Genomic DNA, 20,977 nt, shown 5'->3' with positions numbered 1-20,977 from the left:
CCTTCAGAAGCAGTATCTCTTTAAGCCTTAATGAAAGGTAGGTCTGTTTTGTTGAAATTGAGATTCTGCTGATAACAAATTTCAATAGCTCAAGCTCAGAATATACACAAAAACATTTAAAGCTGTCGTATTTATTGTTTACCTCTCTCTTCTGCATGGAAAATCTTCAAGCAAACATCTTCTGTTACAATGTTTCTTTACAAAATGCCAATGCACCCTGTTTTAAATATTTATTTTTTAAATGAATGAAGTATACCATAAATATTATACAGATACAGGTTCATACCTATTTTCTTGATTATTTGTACTGATTTTCTAGGGCATCTTTTAGAGTAGATTTCTAGTATTCAAGGTAAGAAAATGCATGTGAAATGTGTAAAGGAATTCGTAAAAAAAAATATTCCAACATTCATACACCAAAAGAACACTGTATACTGAGGGCTTAATAATATTCTTTAAATATTATCCAAGTGAAGGGTTAAAGAAAATGATTGGATAAAACCAAAGGACTCACACACACTTTGCTTTATTAATGTTATGGATATTAACATAGGATATAGAAAATCTGCAGTGTAAGGTGAAACCAGCCTTTTCACAGCTGAATGAAGACTTCCCTATGAGGTTTTGGACTGTACAGGCAACTGCCAGCAGACTTCACACACACAGTATCTCAAATCCCCCATGTAAAAGGCTCATTAATCAAATGATTGTGCTGACATGTCTTCCTGGATGAAGAAAACCTCTTAAAAATGTAATATTATTACTACCTCCACTGTGTGTGCGCAGTGCCAAAATATTACAAAGAAATGTGAAAAAATGACATAGTACTTATAATTTAGTGCTAGGAATAAAGAATACTTGAACATGTATCTGAAATACAAACTATAAATTTATGTATATACTAAGCACACTTAAATTGGCAAGCCGGTATCTCTGGTGTCTAAAGGAACACATGGACTGGCACTAGTTCTTTTGGGGTGCTAAGATGTGACCTAGACCAGTGTTTCTCAAATTTATAAACATGGGGGAACCCTCTAAAAAGCTTTCAGGTATTCAGGGAACCCCTGCTTATATTTACCATACCCACAGATCAGAGTACATTAGTGTGATGGACAGTAGGAAGAATGCCTCTTATATTGCTGGCCAGTGGGAAGAGCAACACCCTGCTGTGAACGTCTTTGCAGATCACACAATACTACCCTGGCTGTTGCTTGGAACTTAGTGTCAGGGCAAAGCAGAGATGAACAGCATTTACCAAGTTTGGTATTGTCAGATGTGACTTTAACATAGCTTTATTATAGTAGGGAGGCAAAACGTAAAAGAAAAGCAGCCCACATTGTCCATTGGACAGACCATCAGCAGACTAAAACTGCCTTGGGCAGTGGCAAGCAAATCAGGTATATTGGTGGTTTCAGGGAGGAAGCATACTTTAAGGTTGTTCTGCCAATTTTTCAAATCATCTAAAGAGTATAGCAGCTCCCAGCTCAGTCACTCACACCATAGCACTGGGTCTTAAAGAAGTAGCATCTGCACATTTTACAGCAAGTGGCAGTCTGCAGTACAAAACTGCTCACTGCCACTCCCATTCATTCTCTATGTGGCTGTCATTGGGGAAGAAGCTACATGTAGCATCCCCTGCTTTTCTTATTTTTTCTTTTTCATCCTTTTGCCCCTATCGCCCTGTTTTACTTTTGTGGGGGAGAGAACACTGCAGAGGTCAGCAGGTAGAGAGCTTATTGGAATGTGGAAGCCCCCTTTGAAAAGTGGGCCACCAGATATCTGGCCCCTCAGCCTGGGTATGGGTAATTACCTTACCTTACCCTATTATTTTCTAACAGGAAACATGCTGGTGGGAATAGAAAGCAGAAAAACACAGAGATGGGCTCATCATTGTGCTGCTTCTTTTTTCCTGTCCAATCCCAAGCTGGAGTAGATCCAATACAGGCAGGATGAAATCACGATATTGATGATAGCCATCAGATTGAAGACTAGTGGTAGGGAAAAATGGCCAGGCAGTGGATCTCTGTATATATATATATATATATATATATATATATATATAGCCCTTACCCATCCCCATAAACAGGTAACTTAGTCCTTAGGAGAAAGACATTACAGATTAGGAGCCAATGTCTTTATTGCTTTATTTTTAAGTGATGTTTACTTTGTGAGGTCCAGCCAGGTCCAAACATGGGGTCCTACAGTCCTTTCTCATCCGCATGGTTTCTGTGGCCTGCGGAAAAAATGATACCACTTATTTGGGTTTTTGGTCAAGAAAATTTAAATAAATAATACAATACATACTGTATCTGATTGTGTTGAGCTAACTGCTACCAAAAGAACCAGCCACCAGATCTTCTTATGTTCATACAGATGTTAATCAGATGGGTAGGATCTGGTTGTGATGCATAGAAAATTCTCCATCCTTATCTATAAAGAAAACAAAAATCAAATGGAGATGGTACTATTGTTCAACCCTTATACCATGTCCACACACCATACAGTTATAATTAACGTGGTATGTTAGCATCATAAGAGGTGACAAAAACACTATAGATTGCTCTACACCGAGCAGTTATAACCAAACTTTCATTCTGTAAAATAATTCAAGTCCGGTAGGATGCTAAAAGATAATGCAGGCAATTTTTTATTTAGACACTTTATTATCAATCAGTAATGCAACCCAAGTTAATGACTAGTTTTCATTGTTTGACTATATTATGCTTCTTTACTACTTGCTACTAAAGTTGTAACAGGGAAGTATAATAATAATAAATGTGTCTTCCTGATCCTCTTATAATATTAGGAAGTCTCCCCAGAAGAGTCAGGGCTAGACTTCAGCCTAGACCACCTAGGTCTCAGCCTTTAGAGTAACACTTTGCCTGGGAACATTTTTTTTGCCTCCTAAACCCTACATCTGGAGAAATGTCACCCCTCACAGCACAGAGCTACTGCACAGCTCAGACTAACTGACTGCTATGACTTCAAGCAGCAGCAACTTTCACTGAAGATTTCATCCTGAATAGGTATTATGAGAGTGTCACCAACATGCACATTTCCAGGAGTTACCTAGTAGTACCTTTACTAGCGTCAACATGCATCCGGAGAGCAGGTGGAGCATTGTTTCTGGAGAAATTTTTTCAAATGGCTTATGCATATGACACGTATTGCAGCATTGCAAGTTGAAGACACTTTGGGGTTCTTTTCCATAATTTCTAATTGCATACCAACATATATAAACACCTAAAAATACACTTGACCCCTGTAAAAAGAAAGGTTTGCTTGTGGTTCATTGGAACAAGTGCTAGTTTTCATTACAATACGTATTTGGTCTTTGTACTTACTGTAGATGTGTCAGTCCTGCACTGTCTTTTTACAGACCTATTTTTGCATGTGTTGTTATGGTAATTTATTTCTTTTCAGATGTGTTTGTGCATGTGTTATTTTGCTACTGATTGTGTCAGTTCAGTACTTGTGTCTCAGTTAGTTGTGATTTTGCTTATAGGGTTTTGATTCAACTTTCCCTTTTGTCAGTCTTTTCCACCTCAGATGCCATCCTATGTGTACAGTGAGTAGGGCAACTATAGGTAAAGCTACATTCTGAGGTTGTCATCTGTATGTGCGCCAACTCTTGCATGAGACTCATAGGATAACGTTTCTGGTTATTTTGGCCCCCTTGACAAGACATCTCTGCTCACCAGCAGATCTATTCATTGCCCCAAACTTTGTCTACAGATGATAAAGGTAAGAAAAAGTCAGACTACAAAAATTTCACTTTCCTCCAGAAGTCTTTAGACCACAGCTTAGCTTATGTAAGTCACACCTTTTGACTTGTTCACCATACTCAATGACCACACTGAATCAAATCCACAGTAGTGACAATCTACTCCTCCAGTCTCCCCTCTCCATACTTGCACCAGGTCAGCGCACCTTTGGCTGGCACAGACTTGTGTTTTGCATTAATAAAGTCTCCAAGTAAGTTCTACTCCTGATATTGACATGCTGATCTTCATGCTGATTGACAGCTGATAGAAGATAGTTTCTATGTAGCTTCAGGATTTTGGTCAAATACTGTAACTCTTAGGTCCAAATCAATGCACCAGGTGGGAGTGAAAAGTGCAGTAGGTACCTGAAAACTCTTCTCTTTATTCGTTAAAGCCCAACAAAACCTGAAATGAAATAAGGCAAATTAGTAAAGAAATCATGATGAATAGTTTAAACTATGATCTATCTATCTTTAGAATGATGAATATATATTTATCTGTATAATTATGTTTAATTGGTCTATCTACCTGGCAATCTTTAAAGTTATCTATCTATCTGTCCATATAACCATGTTTAGATTTACCTTTCTGTCCATCTGTTTACATATCTAGATAATTATCAACCTTTAGATCTATCTATCTATCTATCTATCTATCTATCTATCTATCATCTATCTATCTATCTATCTATCTATCTATCTATCTATCCACTTAGCTATTTTTCGCTATATATCTTTAGAGTAATCTGTATCATTCGATCTGTCTATTTATCTATCTATCCTTGTGTTATCCATCTATCTACCTATCTATCTCTATGTAGCTATCTTTGGAGTGACCTTTTCTCAAGCCCATAGCAGTCCTGGGTATTATTGTACATAACGAATCTGATCAAAGGTATCCTCATGCTATGTGCAGTGATATAAGTAAGATATTGTAGATAATACACGGGATCAGTAATTTTTAGGTCTGAGTTCCTGTCCATGGTCTGTAAGACGACCCCCTCCCTCTCCCTATCTCCAGTTGTGTTCCTTCCCTCCTCTTACGCAAATCTGTACAGAAATTAAAGCCTTCGAACAATCAGCTCAGCCGTTGCTGGGGTGGCTTCTCACGTCGTTAGCTGCAAGCATGACAGCCGATGAAAGAAATGCAGCTAAATCTGACTCACTTGTGCGTGTGTGTTTCTTTTTATAAACGTAGGGAAGCTTTAAAAATAAATCCGAACCAAAGTGCTCAGTGATGGAGTGTGCTGTTTGCGGGGGCAGTGGTACACTTGTTGACTATGGCAAAGTTTCTAAAACCTTTGTATCACTTTGCTTCCTGTCTTACTTTTCTCAGCCAACTATTTATTATTTTCACTGTTATTAATATTAACAACAACAGAACTGTTAATGATATAATAAAGAATTACAGTTTACAAACTGCAGACAAAACACAATCATAGCCCATGAACTGAACATGACCTCCTCCATACAGGTGTACAGTCCAGGGAATGCTGGATGCAAGAGGTTATGGTGCCAGCAGGTACTCAATGGGTGCCGCCTGGGGGATGGCATAATCCTGTACATAGGATGAGGTTATAAGGAAGGAGGACAGTAAGTAGTGCAAGACTGCATGCGATCACAAATAAAGGTGAGGCATAAAATGTAAAGTCATTTGCCAAACTCCTAAGGGTAATTTTACCTGTGCATTTATATAAAATTTGAACAGATTCCTGAAAAATTGATTCAAATCTTACAGACTTCTGTGCAGAGGATAGCTTCAGTATTTCCCAAATTAACTATTATGTCCACAAATGAGGCTTCATTCATAACACAGACTTGTTTAAGGTGGACCTGTCTATGTAGGGTTGCTATCTGGCTGGTGATTTAATTTTAAAAATTGGTTTTCTTGGCTATGATATTAATAGGAACATGTCATTCAGCTGTATTTCTCCCAGAAAAAGGTGGAAGACTTAATAATATGGCATACCTAACCTTACAAATCAGAAGGAGAAATTGATTAAATCTTGCAATCTATATTTATTACTAGCTAAACCTAAATCTATATGAACACGGTCAGCTCGTAAACTAGAATACACCCTGTAAATAAGATTTAGGACAAATTATAACATTTCCTTTCCCCCTCCTCTATTCCTCACAATCATACATGGGAACGTGTATGCATCAGTGTGAAAAGGGAATACAAAACCAGCTCAGAATCCCAAATATCTTAAATTCACCCAAAAACTATTCAGGCAACTGAAAGCATGATGCATCTGCCCTCTACATAAGTCCTTTGGCTTCCTTTATGTTCAGTCATTGTGTGCGAAATGCATAGTGCATAGGCGTAGTATAAAATTTGGGAATTTTTAGATTGTCCTCCTCATGCAATGGCCATCATACATGACCCCTCTGTAGCACCAATACACAATGTAATACTCCACTCTTTGCTGACATCTAGAGTCTTCCGATCAAATCACATGTATCAAAAATACGGAACGACAAATGACTAAACAATTATTTTTTTCTTTAAATACAATATACCCCTCTTAGAGATCAAATAAAATCAGGAACGTAAAGACAAACAGGAATATAAAGACAAATCATCATCTGTGTTTTTTTAATGAACTGATTGAGGGAGAATTTTTAACAATTGATGCACCACGTCACCATGGCAACATCCCCAGAGAAGGTCAGAACAGAATTCTTTATTTGGAATAGTAAGATTTGTGCTAGGAAATCATTTTATTACATTTTGATAAAGGCTTAAAAATCTTTGTAAAAGCTACTATTATTAAATGTTTGCTGGATGGAGTGGGCTGCTGCTGTTTTGAGAAGCTTCAGTGCTAGCCATGTGTCTCTGCTCAGAATTTTAATGGTTGTTTACCAAGTGAAATATGCCACTGAAAGGCAGAATGTTTTCAGGCACACAAGGTGTGAACGTCATCTAGCGTTTTAAATAGAATTCTTCCCATCATGAAATGTTATTTTTTTTTTGTTTAGCCTATTCCTGATTTTTTTTTTTAACTGTAGTCTCTCTCTGACGAACTACAAACCAAATTCAATATTGATTATTGCTGCCATTATGTTATTATAAAACTTGCTGTGTTTTCCATATACATGTGCGCTTATCTGAACATGCCAATATTTATATAAATGGTATTCCTATTTAAATTAGACTTCACGCAGGTTACATTTTTAGAGATTTGTAACTCAGCAACTGAGTTTTGGAAACATTTTGTATCTACAACAGGATTAGCTGACATCTTGCCACCCTCTCGGCAGCTCCTACCACAGCGCTGATTGGTAAACATGCAGTGTTTGCAACCGAACCGCTCACTGCCACCCTCCATTCGTTTCCTATTAGGTTACCGCAGGTAGATACTTCATGTCGTGTCTCCCTAAGACAGCTCTTCAACGCAAGGAAGTGGTAATCGCACGCAACCTCATCGCCATTCTGAGCACAGCCCTAATTCAGTTTTGTTTGCTTACCTACAAATCGCTAGGCTTAAACAAATAAAAACGTACTTATATTTACTTTTTCAAATCCATTGACCCAGCCAGAGGTTTTCGGGATCAGGTCCCGCGTGATCCTGGAATCCATCTTTGTTCCAGTGCGGACGAAGCGCCAAGACAACTTCTGTTTCTCTTCTTACGCCTTCTGCCTACATAACCTGATCCCGCACCGCACAGCAGTGAGATCAGGTGACATAGCCCGCAGTAGATTAAGAAAAAAAGAATGCTGATCTCACTGCACATGCATGAGTTCGGCATTTTATTTTTCACATTGATGAAAAAGCGATTCCGGGCATACGCAGAAGGAGCATCCAGAAGCCTCCTGGGATGTATGATGTATGTACCCAGAAGGCTCTTTACTCCCATTCAGAAGGGAGGGGCTTTAAAAAAAGGGTGTTAAACCCCTCCCCCCAAAAAAGGAAGGTCATTTTTACTTTATATAAAAGTGTTGTCTACCCTTTTATGCAAGGTACAAATGGTAATTTAGGTCCGCTTTAACTACAAACCACTGCTTTATTTTATTGTAACCAGCAGGTCTGGCACTTAAATTGCTAGCTACAAATAAATGAAAATCACTGGCATTACCGATTTATATTATTTGCTGCTACAAAATCACAAGGTCTTTATAATTAAAATTAGATATCCCATGAATCAATAGGGCACATGTCTAATCATGAATTAGAAAATTCCAAATCAGAATTCAGAATTTTTTTTTAAAAGTTTGAAATGATTTTTTTCTTGGTGAAAAGTCACTAAAAATGTTTATCTTAGCTAACTTTAGGAACAGCGTAGAGGCAGTCTGAACCCATTTTTTATTCTTTTTACCTCTAATTGTACAGAAAAAAACATTTTTATTTAAAATAAAATCCCTCTGTATTACTGGAACTAACTACTGTAGTTTCACTTACTAACTGTCCCAATATGAGAAATTAGGCAAATGTTTTCACTTACGTAACAGTCACAGTGTTCACAAGCACATTCCCCCAAGTATGTCCTCCCATTCCTGATGTTGGCTGCAGCCCTTAAAAGATGGTGACAGGCGTGCCAATGCGGCAGTCTGTCATTGGATGATCCGGACCACAGGCACTTTTGCCTGCGGAAAAGATATCCAAACTCTGAAATTGAGGTAGGAGAGCAGAATTGCTCCATTCAGATTCTATCTCAGCTCCACTAGTCCCAAACATATACAATCTCTGCTCAGACTCCCTACCCAGAATTCGACTTTTGCTATTTAAAGCAGACCTTTACCCGCCCCCTTCCCATCAAACACACAGATGAAATACCATTTACCCCTTTCTTCTCTTACTGGCACAAAGTTTTCTACAAGCCCAGTAAATCCAGCATTGTCTTCTTCTTTTTTGTGACTCCTATAATGCAGACTCTATCCTGCACGGCCATTTTGGTTCAGAAGTCAGTTTTTGTTTCCTGATTTTACCAGTTGGCACCTTGCTGATGGACATGCACAAAGACAGACTGTCAAAAGCCTCCTAGGATATCCACATTACACATCCCAGGAGGCTTCAGGACCCTACACATGCCTCTATTCATCAAAAGGGGACCAGCACAGGGTTACATAATCCTGATGTCAGAGAAAGCACCAGGATAGGAAAACAGGCAAGTGATTTACAAATAAAAAATAAAAATGTACTTGTGATTATGTATCAAGGAGGTATTAGGAGAAGGATGAAAGGAATTTGGTTTTATGCTGTATGGCCCACTTTAAACTTTATTGCAAAGATAAGCCAAATTGATGTCACAGTGATATTTTTCAGCCAAAGAAAAATTGTTTTGGCCAGCTAGTAACATCTAACTGAACAATGTACAGTGCATGAATGCCATGGATCTCATAAATAGATCCTTCTTTTTTTAGAAATAGGATGCATGCTTAAATGCAATCAACACAAGGATCAATTGCCAGCTAAAAAAAAGCATTTACATAAATCAAACAATTGTTTGGACAGGTTTATGGCAGAATGATGAGGGCTAATTATATTGTATGTATAAAGTTACATGGAACACTCATAATATTGTCCTATAATCACATTTGAGGCTAAATTAACATTGGTCTGAGATGTCAATGTAAACATAATAGCTTTAAAAGCTACTTTTTGATATCAAATTAAAAAAGTATAAAAGCCACACTAAAGTTTGCAGGTAGAGTATGTTACTGTTAGCAGTTTTAAGTATTTTTCCTTTAGCCGTTCTCCATATGAAACAATCAAAGTGAGGGGCTGCAGGGATATAATTTGGGGGGAGAATTGTAAAATATTCAGCACTGGGAAAGGTATTTTAAATTCCCATGAGTTCTATTCATGAGGCTGAAAAGTGATTCTGGTGGTCATAAAAGTTTTCCCAATTATTACTGTCCTGAGAGTAGAACAGCCATGCACTTAACAACATATCTTAACTATGAAATAAAAACAGAAGACAGTTTGGAGTTTATTCAATATTATAGTGTATATATATATATATATATATATATATATATATATTAGATTTTTTTAGAAAAAAATAGAAAAACCTGCAAATTACAGCTAAATGTGTCAAAGCTAAAACATTACTTCCATATTTTTTAAACCCAGTAACATAGGCATATAGGGCAGCACAGCTAACCATTGCATCACTGTGCAACAAAGGATTGCAGATTGCTTTCATGAAGAATGCAAATTTCAGGCTCAAGGAGCAGGCATTATTGAATACTGCCTGCCTTAGGTAGGGCCCCAACATGACTGAGACTAGGTGACTAAAATACAGGAAAGCAAATAGTTTTAAGATGAGGGCTATGATAACCCAAATCAGTGGGAGAAGGCTTGATTATGCCTGTAGATTACCAATAGGTAAAGAAGTGGGCTAAGGATATGTGCATTAGTTTTTAATGCCCCTTGTGTGGAAGGTGAAGTACCTAGGGAAATGTGACATTTCCCTTTTCAAAGCAAAAAAACTTTTTTTAGTGTGGAAGAATAAAGGTTAGGCTTGAATTTAGCCTTACATTCCCTTTAACAGTTGTGATCAACATATCCTTGCTTGGCCTGCTGCCTACAATCATTTTATTATATAAACCGATGAGTGAAATTTCTTTGTTCATTTAACTATGGAATTTCACACCCTTTCTGCCTATAAGCCAAAGGCATGTGATTAGCAGATCAGGGCATGCCTATGGTTTTTATCTGGAGGAAATTTATAAACTAGAAAATTAGAATTTTTTTTGTCACCAAGAGGACACCAGATTCATTGAAATTTACTTTCTGATGTTTCAGTACAAGGGGAAAACACAATTTGAAGAGGTCAGCCACATTTTACCCAAAGTTCACACAATTTTTTTCAGATTGAATTTAGTTGGAAAACGTATAAATCATGAGCTAAAGTTAAATTAAATCCAATGTCCAAAATGTGTATGAGTAAAAGTAGGATGAAACTCTGATCAAAAGATTTATATTAAAAATGTTTAAAACGTTTAAAAAACGATTTATATTAAGACGTTCCTCAAATTTTTTAACCTTGTTCAATCTATGCCACATCCCATAATATCAATTTGCAAACATTTTTTTACATAACAGGGTCAATACCCTTGGGACTTTAAAGGGATATATTCATTTACAATCCAGTATGTCTCTTTTGGTAATACAAATGTTTACTAAAACAAATAAAAATATAAACACATTTACACGCTCCAATAATCAGTCTGTAGTTGTTACAAATAGGCTTATAACAGTTCAACGCGTTCCTCCGAACATAGTCTTCTCCCTCAGGAACATATTGGCCTAAAAAAATTACAAAACCTTCTTTTTTTAATTTAATTGTCTAATACACAGTTGTGACTTATCAATATCAGCACATCCACGTTACTCACTTCTGTTTCCATATTTAATTCCTCGATTGGACAGATAGGTTAAGGGGTCAATTCTTTATTAAATAAGTTGATCTAGATCACTGGCTAGGATAAAAAAAAGCTTTATTAATTGAAATAGGTTCCTTGGCAACACTTATCCATAATGGTTTCCAGAATTTTATAGCTATATGCACACCACTGTCCAAGCTTATTAGAAAGGTAAGTATAACATGCATTTGCTACCCATCACCCTTTACATTGTATTTAAATTGCCGCTATAATGTGCTGTTGCCAATAGCAACCACATTCAAACAGGTTATGAACTGCAAGTGTAAATCTCACCTGAGCTGTATCCTTTTCCTGTGTAACGCTCTTAGAATCAGCATTAGGATAATTTCATGCATCCAGCCTTTTAAATAGTCCTATAAATAATCAGGTTCTCATTAATTTTACACCTATATTTGCACCACTATCCAAGTTATTAGAAAAGTAACTATAACATGCATTAGCTAACCATCACCTATTACATTAAATTCAAATCACCACTGTAAAGTACTGTTGCCAAAAGCAGCCACATTTAAACCAAGTCTCCACTTAGCCCTATACTGTTCCTGTGTAACACTCTTAGAATAAGCCTTAGGATAATTCCATGCATCCAGCCATTTAAAACGTTCTTTAAAGTAATCAGGTTCTCAATAATTTTACAGATACTTGTGCACCATTGTCCAAACTATTAGGAAGGTAACTAAACCATGCAATAGTTACCCATCACCTATTCCATTGTATTCATGTCGCCGCTGTAATATGCTGTTGCCAATAGCAGCCGCATTTGAACTACTTATCAACTGCAAATATAAATCCTACCTGAGCTCTATCCTGTTCCAGTGCAACACCCCCAGAACAAGCATTAGGATAGTTTCATGCATCTAGCCATTTAAATAGTCCTATAAAATAATCAGGTTCTCATTAATTACTGATTTCTAATCCTATTGCCAGTGCCATGCTATTTAATCTATTGTGTCAGATAAAAGTACTGGGAATTTACTTTGTTCTATGCCCCATCCAGATAATCTCTCTGTGCAATCACATCCAATCTTTGTATATGCCTTGCCTTCTCCTTTTACAGCATTTTTATATGGTCTGCTATTTTAAATATTATTTTAGATAAATTAATTTAAATAAACCTATTTAAAATAACAAAGTTTTTTTTTTATCTTAGCCAGTGATCTATTTCAACTTATTTAATAAAGAACTGACCCCTTGACCTATCTGTCCAATCGAGGAATTAAATGTGGAAACAGAAGTGAGTAACCTGCATGTCCTGATATTGATAAGTCACATCTGTGTATTAGAAATTATACATTTTGAAAAAATGTTTTTGTAATTTTTTAGGCCAATATGTTCCTAATGAAGCGGACTATGTTCTGAGAAACGTGTTGAACTGTTATAAGCCTATTTGTAACAACTACAGACTGATTATTGGAGCATGTAAATGTGTTTATATTTTTATTTGTTTATTAAACATTTGTATTAACAAAAGTGATTACTGGATTATGAATGATGAATGAATATATGCATTTAAAGTCCTGATGTTATTGACCCTGATACATAAAAAAAAAATATTTGTTTTTCAAATCAAAAGATTTATAATTATACCCCAGAATATGCAACGGATGAAAAACTATTCACTGATTCTAACAATTTGTCATGGGCAAGCTAGGACACCTTTAAAAATGTGACAGTCATTACTATACTTTTAAAAATTGAATATGATCCAGAGCAATATTTTATTTGACACAAGTATGATTTGTTTATATAAGGTGTACAAGAATTTTTAAGGAAATAGAACAGGACTACGTGCTATTTGCTGATGAAGTGTAATTAGTGGAGTGCTCAGGTTTTCATCACTTGCTATATCTCATTTATGGGCAGGGTTGCTGGCTGTGTTTGAAGTATTGCTTAACTATCTTACAATAGTATATGTTCTAAAACCATGTGGCAGAGTCCTGGATACTGTCCATGTAATTTCTGCACGTTCCTTAACAGAATTTGGGTTTGAAACTATGTCAAAAATTGCATACCCTTTCTTCCAAGATTAGATAATTTTAAAGGTGTTTAGGACAATTTTGACAACAAGAGAAAGCAAAAAAAAAATATGTACTCAGTTACTTGTGCCTACTATTTTATAAACACTTTTTATAATTTACCTTTTAGCTAACATACCCCCTCTCCTCATGTGACCTTCTATACCTTAAGAAAAGCCATCTTTCAGTTCCTGCATAACCACGGTTAAAGCACTTAGCAGTATTAATTTACTCTCTTTAACATTTTGTTTGAATCTCGTCATTTCACATTTTTATTCATATTATATATAATAGTGATCACCAGATGTAAAAGAAACATATACTATGATATTATGATGCTTGCGGTTCTATGCTTATCTGTGCTTAGTGCCTTCTTTATTTTATTTTACATAAAGGGTGATGTGCGATCGGTGCACATGGAATCAACCCCACATTTGAGTATGCTGTCAAGAATAAATGAAATCATATAATATCTCAGCATACTCCTGCTGGAATTTTGTCTTTATTTTGACCCTCTTTCCTGTTTATGTTTTTCAATAATTTACTTTTCCATGGTTTTTTACCCATGATATCACATCACTCCTACCCAGGGCTGGATTTATACTTTTTGCTCCCCTGGGCCACCTAGCTTGTGCTGCCCCCCATCCCCAAGTCAATAACAGCCTCTGACACACACAAAACACACATGAAAGGGGGAGACGTGCTGTTCCACATGAAAGGGGGAGAGAGAGGAATGGGGGTGAGAGGGAGATAGAGGGGATTAAAGCTACGTACACACTTCCAATTTTTATCGTTGGAAATGAACGACGAACGAACGACGATCGATTGGGCAAAAATCGTTTGTAAAAAAAGTAACCAACGACGCCGACGAACGAGGATAGTCGTTGGAAATGAACGACCGGACCGGCGGATCGGATTGGACGACGATCGTTGACCATCTATCGTGTGTACGGTCGTTCATTGATCGTCCATGGTCTGAGCATGCGCGGTGAACGAACGTTCGCTCACTTCCTGTGGTGCACGTCACTTCCTGTATCGTTCAAACGATCGCATCTATTGTGTGTACAATATCTGGGAACGATCGTGTCGTTATCTGTATGTACAGGATCGGTGCTTTACGATCGTTCGCAGATATCGTGCAGGATCGTTCGTCGTTCGTTTACCAACGATAATAATTGGAAGTGTGTACGTAGCTTAAGACAGGAAGAGATAACTAGAGGAGAGGGAGGGAGACGGGGGAAAGGACGATAGAGGGGAGAGGGAAGAGAGAACAAGAGAAGAGGTTGGGAGAGATAGAGAAAAGGAGAGAAGGTAGGAAAGAAAGATGAGAAAGACATGAATAGAGAAGAGAAAGCGAGGGGAAAGTGAAGGAATAGGAGAAGTAGAGAGAAGAATAAGAGAGGAGAGAAAGAGCGGGAAGAGAGTGACAGGGAAAGAGAGAGAACATTGAAGGGGAGGGGGGAGAGAAGGGTAGGAATAGGGGAAAGATTGGGGGCAGTGAGAAGGATGGAGGGGAGAGAGTGACTGGAAGTGAGGAAAAAAGACAGAAAGGGAGGGAGGGAGAATAGAATAGAGAAAAAAAAGTAATGCATTCAATACAAATGTCATCCAGCACAGATCTCTGCACTGAATGTGACCAATGTGTACATCACAGTGTTCTCCCTGAATTTTTTTTAAGCTGGTTGGGAAGAAGCTGTAGGTCGCTGGAAGCCCCTGTAGTCTGACCCAACTTTTCAGTAACCACCCACAAAGCCAATGGGTGGGTGGCCTGGGTGGTTACTAAAAGTACTGGGTGGTGCACTTGGCCTAAAGGGGCTGGGGGAAACGCTGAATCACTTTGTGCTTGTCACTGGTCTGACATGATCTTGTGTGATAGAAGTCTGAGGAGGACATTTTTGCTGAGGAAAATGATTAGTCTAAACCAGTGTTTTTCAACTTTTTTGAGCCACGGCACATTTTTTTACATTGAAAAAATCCTGCGGCACACCACAAATCAAAAATGTTACAAAATGACACTCTGTAGCTAATTCTTTTGTCTCTAAGAATGAACAAGAAAACTGTTACCTACTGCCACCCACTGACATGGAAGAGTATTACATTACTCTGCCAGTCACTACAGCACAGACACTCGACAATGGTAATTGGATAATTTCCCACAGTACACCTAAAGATCCCTCATGGCACACTAGTGTGCCGCGGCACAGTGGTTGAAAATCACTGGTCTAAACAACATTATTACAAATACCATAGCATTTAAAAGCAGACATTTTTTTCAGTCCTCAGAGCTACCCAAACCTTCAGATCTTGGAGTGGGTTGCAAATAAAAAACTAACCAACCTTCACCTCAATGTATAGGTCCTCACTGTGTCCTGTATTTAACATTAAACATTTTACTTTTCTGTCTACTATCATACAGGTGTTGACTCCTGACCATGCAGATAATCTTCTATAAGCAATATGAGCTCTGCCATGTTGTTCTTACTGCTTGTGGACTCTTTACGAGATGTCATGTTGTTTGTTTAACCTTTTTATACTGCCATTCTTTTCTGTTTCCTTGAATCAAAGTAATTATTTTTCTTTTATCAACCACAATAAAATATGTTTTCAAAGAAGTTAGCATAATAAATCTGAATCCCTTGTTCTGTGTACACTTGACATGAGCACTTTCTTTTGGCTGTCCAGCAGTACAACCTTCTAAGGATCCAGAGGAGGAATCTTAGTGGTCAGAAAAAGGGTAAGAACAACAACTGTCTCAGGGTATACTACCCTTATGTTGGGTAAAAAATCATTTTATTTATTTTTTAACCCCCTGCTTCTGTCTTTACCACCACGCACCTTGTTTATTCTTTTCTGTAAAGGTGGTTTGTAAGACATCACTAAAGAATTTAGAGCTGACCTATTACCAACATTTTTACTTTTAATTAATTTTTGAACCTTTTGTTTTTAAAAAGGGTGAATGCACTCCCCTTCTGTTTTTACTGCCATTGCCAGAAGAAGAAAGAAGACAGAGAAAGGTGAGGGAAAGGCGGATTCCAGGATGGTGTGGGATCCAAAACAAGGTTTAGTTCTGCTTTAATTTTAACCACATTGATTACAACACTACACAACAAGGTACCAGATCTGTAAAGGAAAACATATTCTGTTTTACTCCACAACAGTCTTACAAGTAAAGAACTAAATGAAAAAAATAATGTTTCATATGTATCTAGTAAACAGACTTGTCTGGGTAATACAAATGTAAAGCATATTTGAGTGCAATAAACTGTAAAAAGGCATATGTGTACTGCAAAATCATCACATAGTATGTTAAAGTTTAGTACTGTAGCCATAAAATAAAAATTATTTGTAATTATTTGTATTTTGATAAGGAAGAGTTATTTTCCTGGCACTGGAGCATCAGAGCTAGGATATTGTATACATATTTATACATACACACACACAGGTATTCTCTGGTTAAGGACATCTGATATATGGGCCCCTCCTAGATACGAACGGGGCTTCCCTGATCGCTGTGTGCAGGACGGAGGCTTGCATGACTTGCAGAAGAAATCTTTTGCTAAACACAGATGGTGTGTGTGTGTTCTTTCCAGCTATAAATTTATTTTACACAGTACAATATAGATAAACTTTGCAACTACAAAACTTTACCAACATGTGCAAAAGTATACATACAGTCTTCACATATATTAAATGGATGATAGGCATGTAAACTGATACTTAGTTATTCAGAAAAGATTTGATTTGTTATAATAATAAGTTTTAAGTGTCAGTCAGTTACTGAAATTCAGCTTGGTTTCTTTCCCAGGAATGCCTTACTCCTTGTTGATAGTCCTGGTTTTCTGGTCTCAATGTTTTATCACCATACGCCCTGTAGGTAGTACGGACGCTGTTTTATGTTAGGAAGAACCTGACACTGATGGAATGTGCTAATGATAGTGGATTCATAAAGTACTAAAAGTCATAACAATTTGTAATGTTCAAAGATCGTTGCAAAAGCAGAATATACTAAACCTCTGCAGTTGCTACAGCTGTATAAATCTATATGAGCTGATGCATAAGAATGTCTATGGATTGCTGACTTTTTTTGTTTAATGTGCATTTAGAATTTTGTTTAGGCAACGGCTACAATTTAAGGAGATAAACTTGAATAATAATACAAATAAATATAAGAATACACTTTAATAATTTATTCTAATGAAAATAATAAAAAGAAGGTCTATCATGGCAGCTTACATATTTTTCCACAGGATTCTTTTAAAGGTGATCAAATAGCTGAATTACCTACTTTAATATGTATATTGAGGATTACACTGGTAAAATGTTTAAAAAACCCAAATTGTCAACGATCCTACTGTGAATTGGGACCATTTAGCACACCATGTTGGGTGGGAAAAGAGTCGGGATGAGCTGTAGATGCTGTCTGCCAGGACCTCGTGCTACCCCTTACCTGGTGGGACATTCTAAAATACATTGAGCACATAATACTGTTTGTATAATTGGAGTTACCCTGACAAAAGCGGATATATTTTTTTTAATCCACTGTTAAGGTATTATTAGCAGAACCTCTACTTCTAACAAAAAGGGCTTTCAAGATACAAAGTTATTGAAATTGAGTTGAACTCAAAAATCTACATAATTTATTTAATTTGTTGTTTTCGCATTAATAATATGAATTTGATTCAATAAATCTAAAACCAACATAGGGGTATATCCAGAACCAAGAACAGGGTCAGATGAGGAAGGAGAGAAGGACTTTTAATGCACTCTGTATTTCTCTCCTTCCTCTTCTGAACCGGTTTTTGGTTCTGAATATTCTGGATATATATACTCTTATATAGGTTTTTATATGGGAGGTGGCACCACAATTCCTTTATACATATAGAACACCTTGGAACTTCTCTACATTATACGTGAATCTAAAGCCATATCATCCCTACGTTAGGTATGTGAAAAAGAAGCTGTAGTGTAACCTCCACTTACTTGGAAAAGCGGTCCTATAATACCTGGTGTGAATCTTCACTCTTCTTGCAGCTTCTCCTTGCAAACAGGAAGAGCGGGTGATACAGTGCTGACTTCTCCCATAAGTCAGCACTGTCTCAACAAAACCACTTCAGTAGCGAACAACACAAAGGGATTCAAAAGGACATAAAAATGCAGGGAAATTGTTTGGTAGTAGAGCACTGTATCTAATAATTAGGCATTACACATGCTAACCATGATAGAAGACCAAAAATGTGCTTGTGTTATAAAAAGCCTATGGTAACTAATGCAAACTATAGAATAAATGTAAATGTTATGGACAAAAGGTCCAAAGTTTTTACACAGATACTGAGGAGATTTTCCATCAAGGGGGGCTGTCCTGAAAATGTATGTACCGGAGTTGATGAAACTTTTTATCAAGGGTGACTACCCTGGGGCTCATAAGCAAATTGGACCTGAAACAGTACCTAGATATTTATTAAGAGCTTTTAGCAAATTAATGTGAGCAACATATGTTTTAAGTTTCAGCAACCCAAAAAACCTTGGTAAAATTGCCTTTGACACATGTGATTAGAGAGAATGATGAACCTTTTAATTGCTTCGCTACAGGTCTCCGCTTCTGATATAAGTATCAAAGCCATGTTGTGTTAAGCTTCTAAGGGATATTAATACAAATGGATTTAAGACATATTTAACTAACACCTCTTGACTGCTGGGTTCGCCCATAAGTCTCTCGTACAAGTGTGCCAATGACGGAAGAAACAAGATTATTTCCATGGAGGATGTTTACAGAACATGAAAAAGGGGTTGTATGTAAAAGCCATTAAGTGCAGCACTTATAGAATGAAGTTTCAAGACAAGAGTAGTGTTCAGCCCAGAGAACTCCCCAGTGCCAAGATATAGATTACATTAACTTCTGAAGTGAAATGGACTCCCTGAATCACAGACAGGTTAATAAAGGAGAGAAAACATCTGCATTAATCACAATGCACTTATGAATTGTGAAGAGGATAAAACTGTAGGAAATAGCTAGACTTCTTTTTTTTCTTCTTGAAAAAGTGTCATGGATTTGATTAAGGAAAAGCAGCATTGTTTAAAAATACAGCCTATACAATAGAGGAAGTTGTTGTCTGAAGCGCACCCTGCATGAAACGTAGTCTGAGACAATTAGTTTACAGAAAATAGCATAGACATATTTTGCCTTAATTACATTTTGTGCACTGCAGTTCTTTTGATCGCTCAAATTATCTTTGAAGGGCCAGAGATTGTAGCATAAATGTCATCCAGAATAACAAATGAAATTTCAATTACAGGCCAAGCTTTTGATTTGTAAACAAGCCATACATTTAGAGGGCATTCAACACAAGTCTCTGGTCTTTCCCACAAATCTCCAACGAGCAACACGCAGAACAACGGTGATCAAAAGTCTAGATTTCCCTAACCTCTATAAAACAAAAGTCTGTGGTCTGGATTCATTAGTGGAAACAGGAAAACATTGAGCAACAGAGGAAATGTTGGTCTGGACTCCAACTCTCATTCACCCTAATGTAGACTGTTGTCTGAATCTCACAGCTGAAGTTTAAATAGTCTAAGCCAGGGGTCAGCAACCTTTACTATGAAAAGAGCCATTTTGCCTCCTCTTCCACTAAAGAAAAATAGTCTGGAGCCGCAAAACATAACACAGTTTATAAACTTTTAAAGTTTTAATATTTTTTTAATTTTACCTGTTACAAGTGTGCATGTGTAGGCCTACTTTGAAATAAATTAAACACTGAACTATGCCCCTAGAAGCCTCCAGCTTCTAACGTATCATCCTGTTACATTACAAGCTGGATGCTTCTAACGTAACAGGGTAGATTTTTTTGATGGGCAGAATTCTTTATGTTCTGACGATGCCTTAGCGATGAAATTTTAAGGGGTGTTAGCAACAGGTGTCCCTCATTTGCAGCTTTAATTTTGTTCACCTGTACCCCCCAATCTTGAGTAATTGGGGTTCAGGTGCTAGAAGCCTCCAGCAATGTGTAACAGGGTAGATTATTTTGATGGGCAGAGTTCTTTATTTTCTGACGATGCCTTATCGATTCAATTGTAGGTGGTGTTAGCCATAAGTGTCCCCCACTTGCACCTCTATTTTGGTCACCTGTACCGCCTCCCCCCTGTTCCAGAGAAATTGGGGTGCAGATGCTAGATGCTTCCAGCAATGTGTAACAGGGTAGATTTTTTTAATAGGCAGAGTTTTTATGAATTTTTAGGAGGTGTTAGCCACAGGTGTCCCGTACTTGCACCTCAAATTTTTTTCACCTGTACCCCCGTTTCCAGATAAATTGGGGGTTAGGTGCTAGAAGCCTCCAACACAATGTGTAACGGGGTGGGGGTTTTTTGATGGGTGGAGTTTTTAAGAGGTGTTAGCCACAGGTGGCCCCCACTTGCACCTCTAATTTTGTTCACCTGTACCCCCTTCCTGTTCCAGAGAAATTGGGGTTCAGGTGCCTCCAGCAATGTGTAACGGTAATGTGTAAGATTTTTTTGATGGGCAGAGTTCTTTATGTTCTGATGATAGCCTAACAATTAAATTTTAGGGGGTGTTAGTCACAGGTGTCCCCCACTTGCACCTACATTTTTGGTTTTGTACATCTCCCCATTCCAGAGAAATTGGGGTTCAAAGGAGGGGGATGTCATTGTACACACCCATTTGTACACGCCCCGTGGTAGATTTATTTCACTGGTAGATTTTTTTCATTAGAACACCGGATAGGGAATCCCCTCCTCCGCGGTGTCTTGGGAGGAAGGGGATCCCCCATGAGAGATCTCCCCGCGGCAGCCGAA

General features: G+C 37.5%; 1 long non-coding RNA gene across 1 annotated transcript; it reads right to left on the bottom strand.

Annotated features, from left to right (window-relative positions):
* Window positions 1-2,107: 2,107 nt before the first annotated feature.
* Window positions 2,108-4,169, bottom strand: LOC140327682 (uncharacterized). The gene is made up of 3 exons (XR_011920075.1): window positions 4,130-4,169; window positions 2,305-2,430; window positions 2,108-2,233 (listed from the first exon to the last, which is right to left on the bottom strand). It is a non-coding gene; the product is annotated as an uncharacterized lncRNA (long non-coding RNA).
* Between the last annotated feature and the right edge of the window lie 16,808 nt (window positions 4,170-20,977).

This window comes from Pyxicephalus adspersus, chromosome 3, assembly GCF_032062135.1.
Source record: "Pyxicephalus adspersus chromosome 3, UCB_Pads_2.0, whole genome shotgun sequence".
NCBI lineage: Eukaryota > Metazoa > Chordata > Amphibia > Anura > Pyxicephalidae > Pyxicephalus > Pyxicephalus adspersus.
This window is presented reverse-complemented; position numbering and strand designations above follow the sequence as displayed.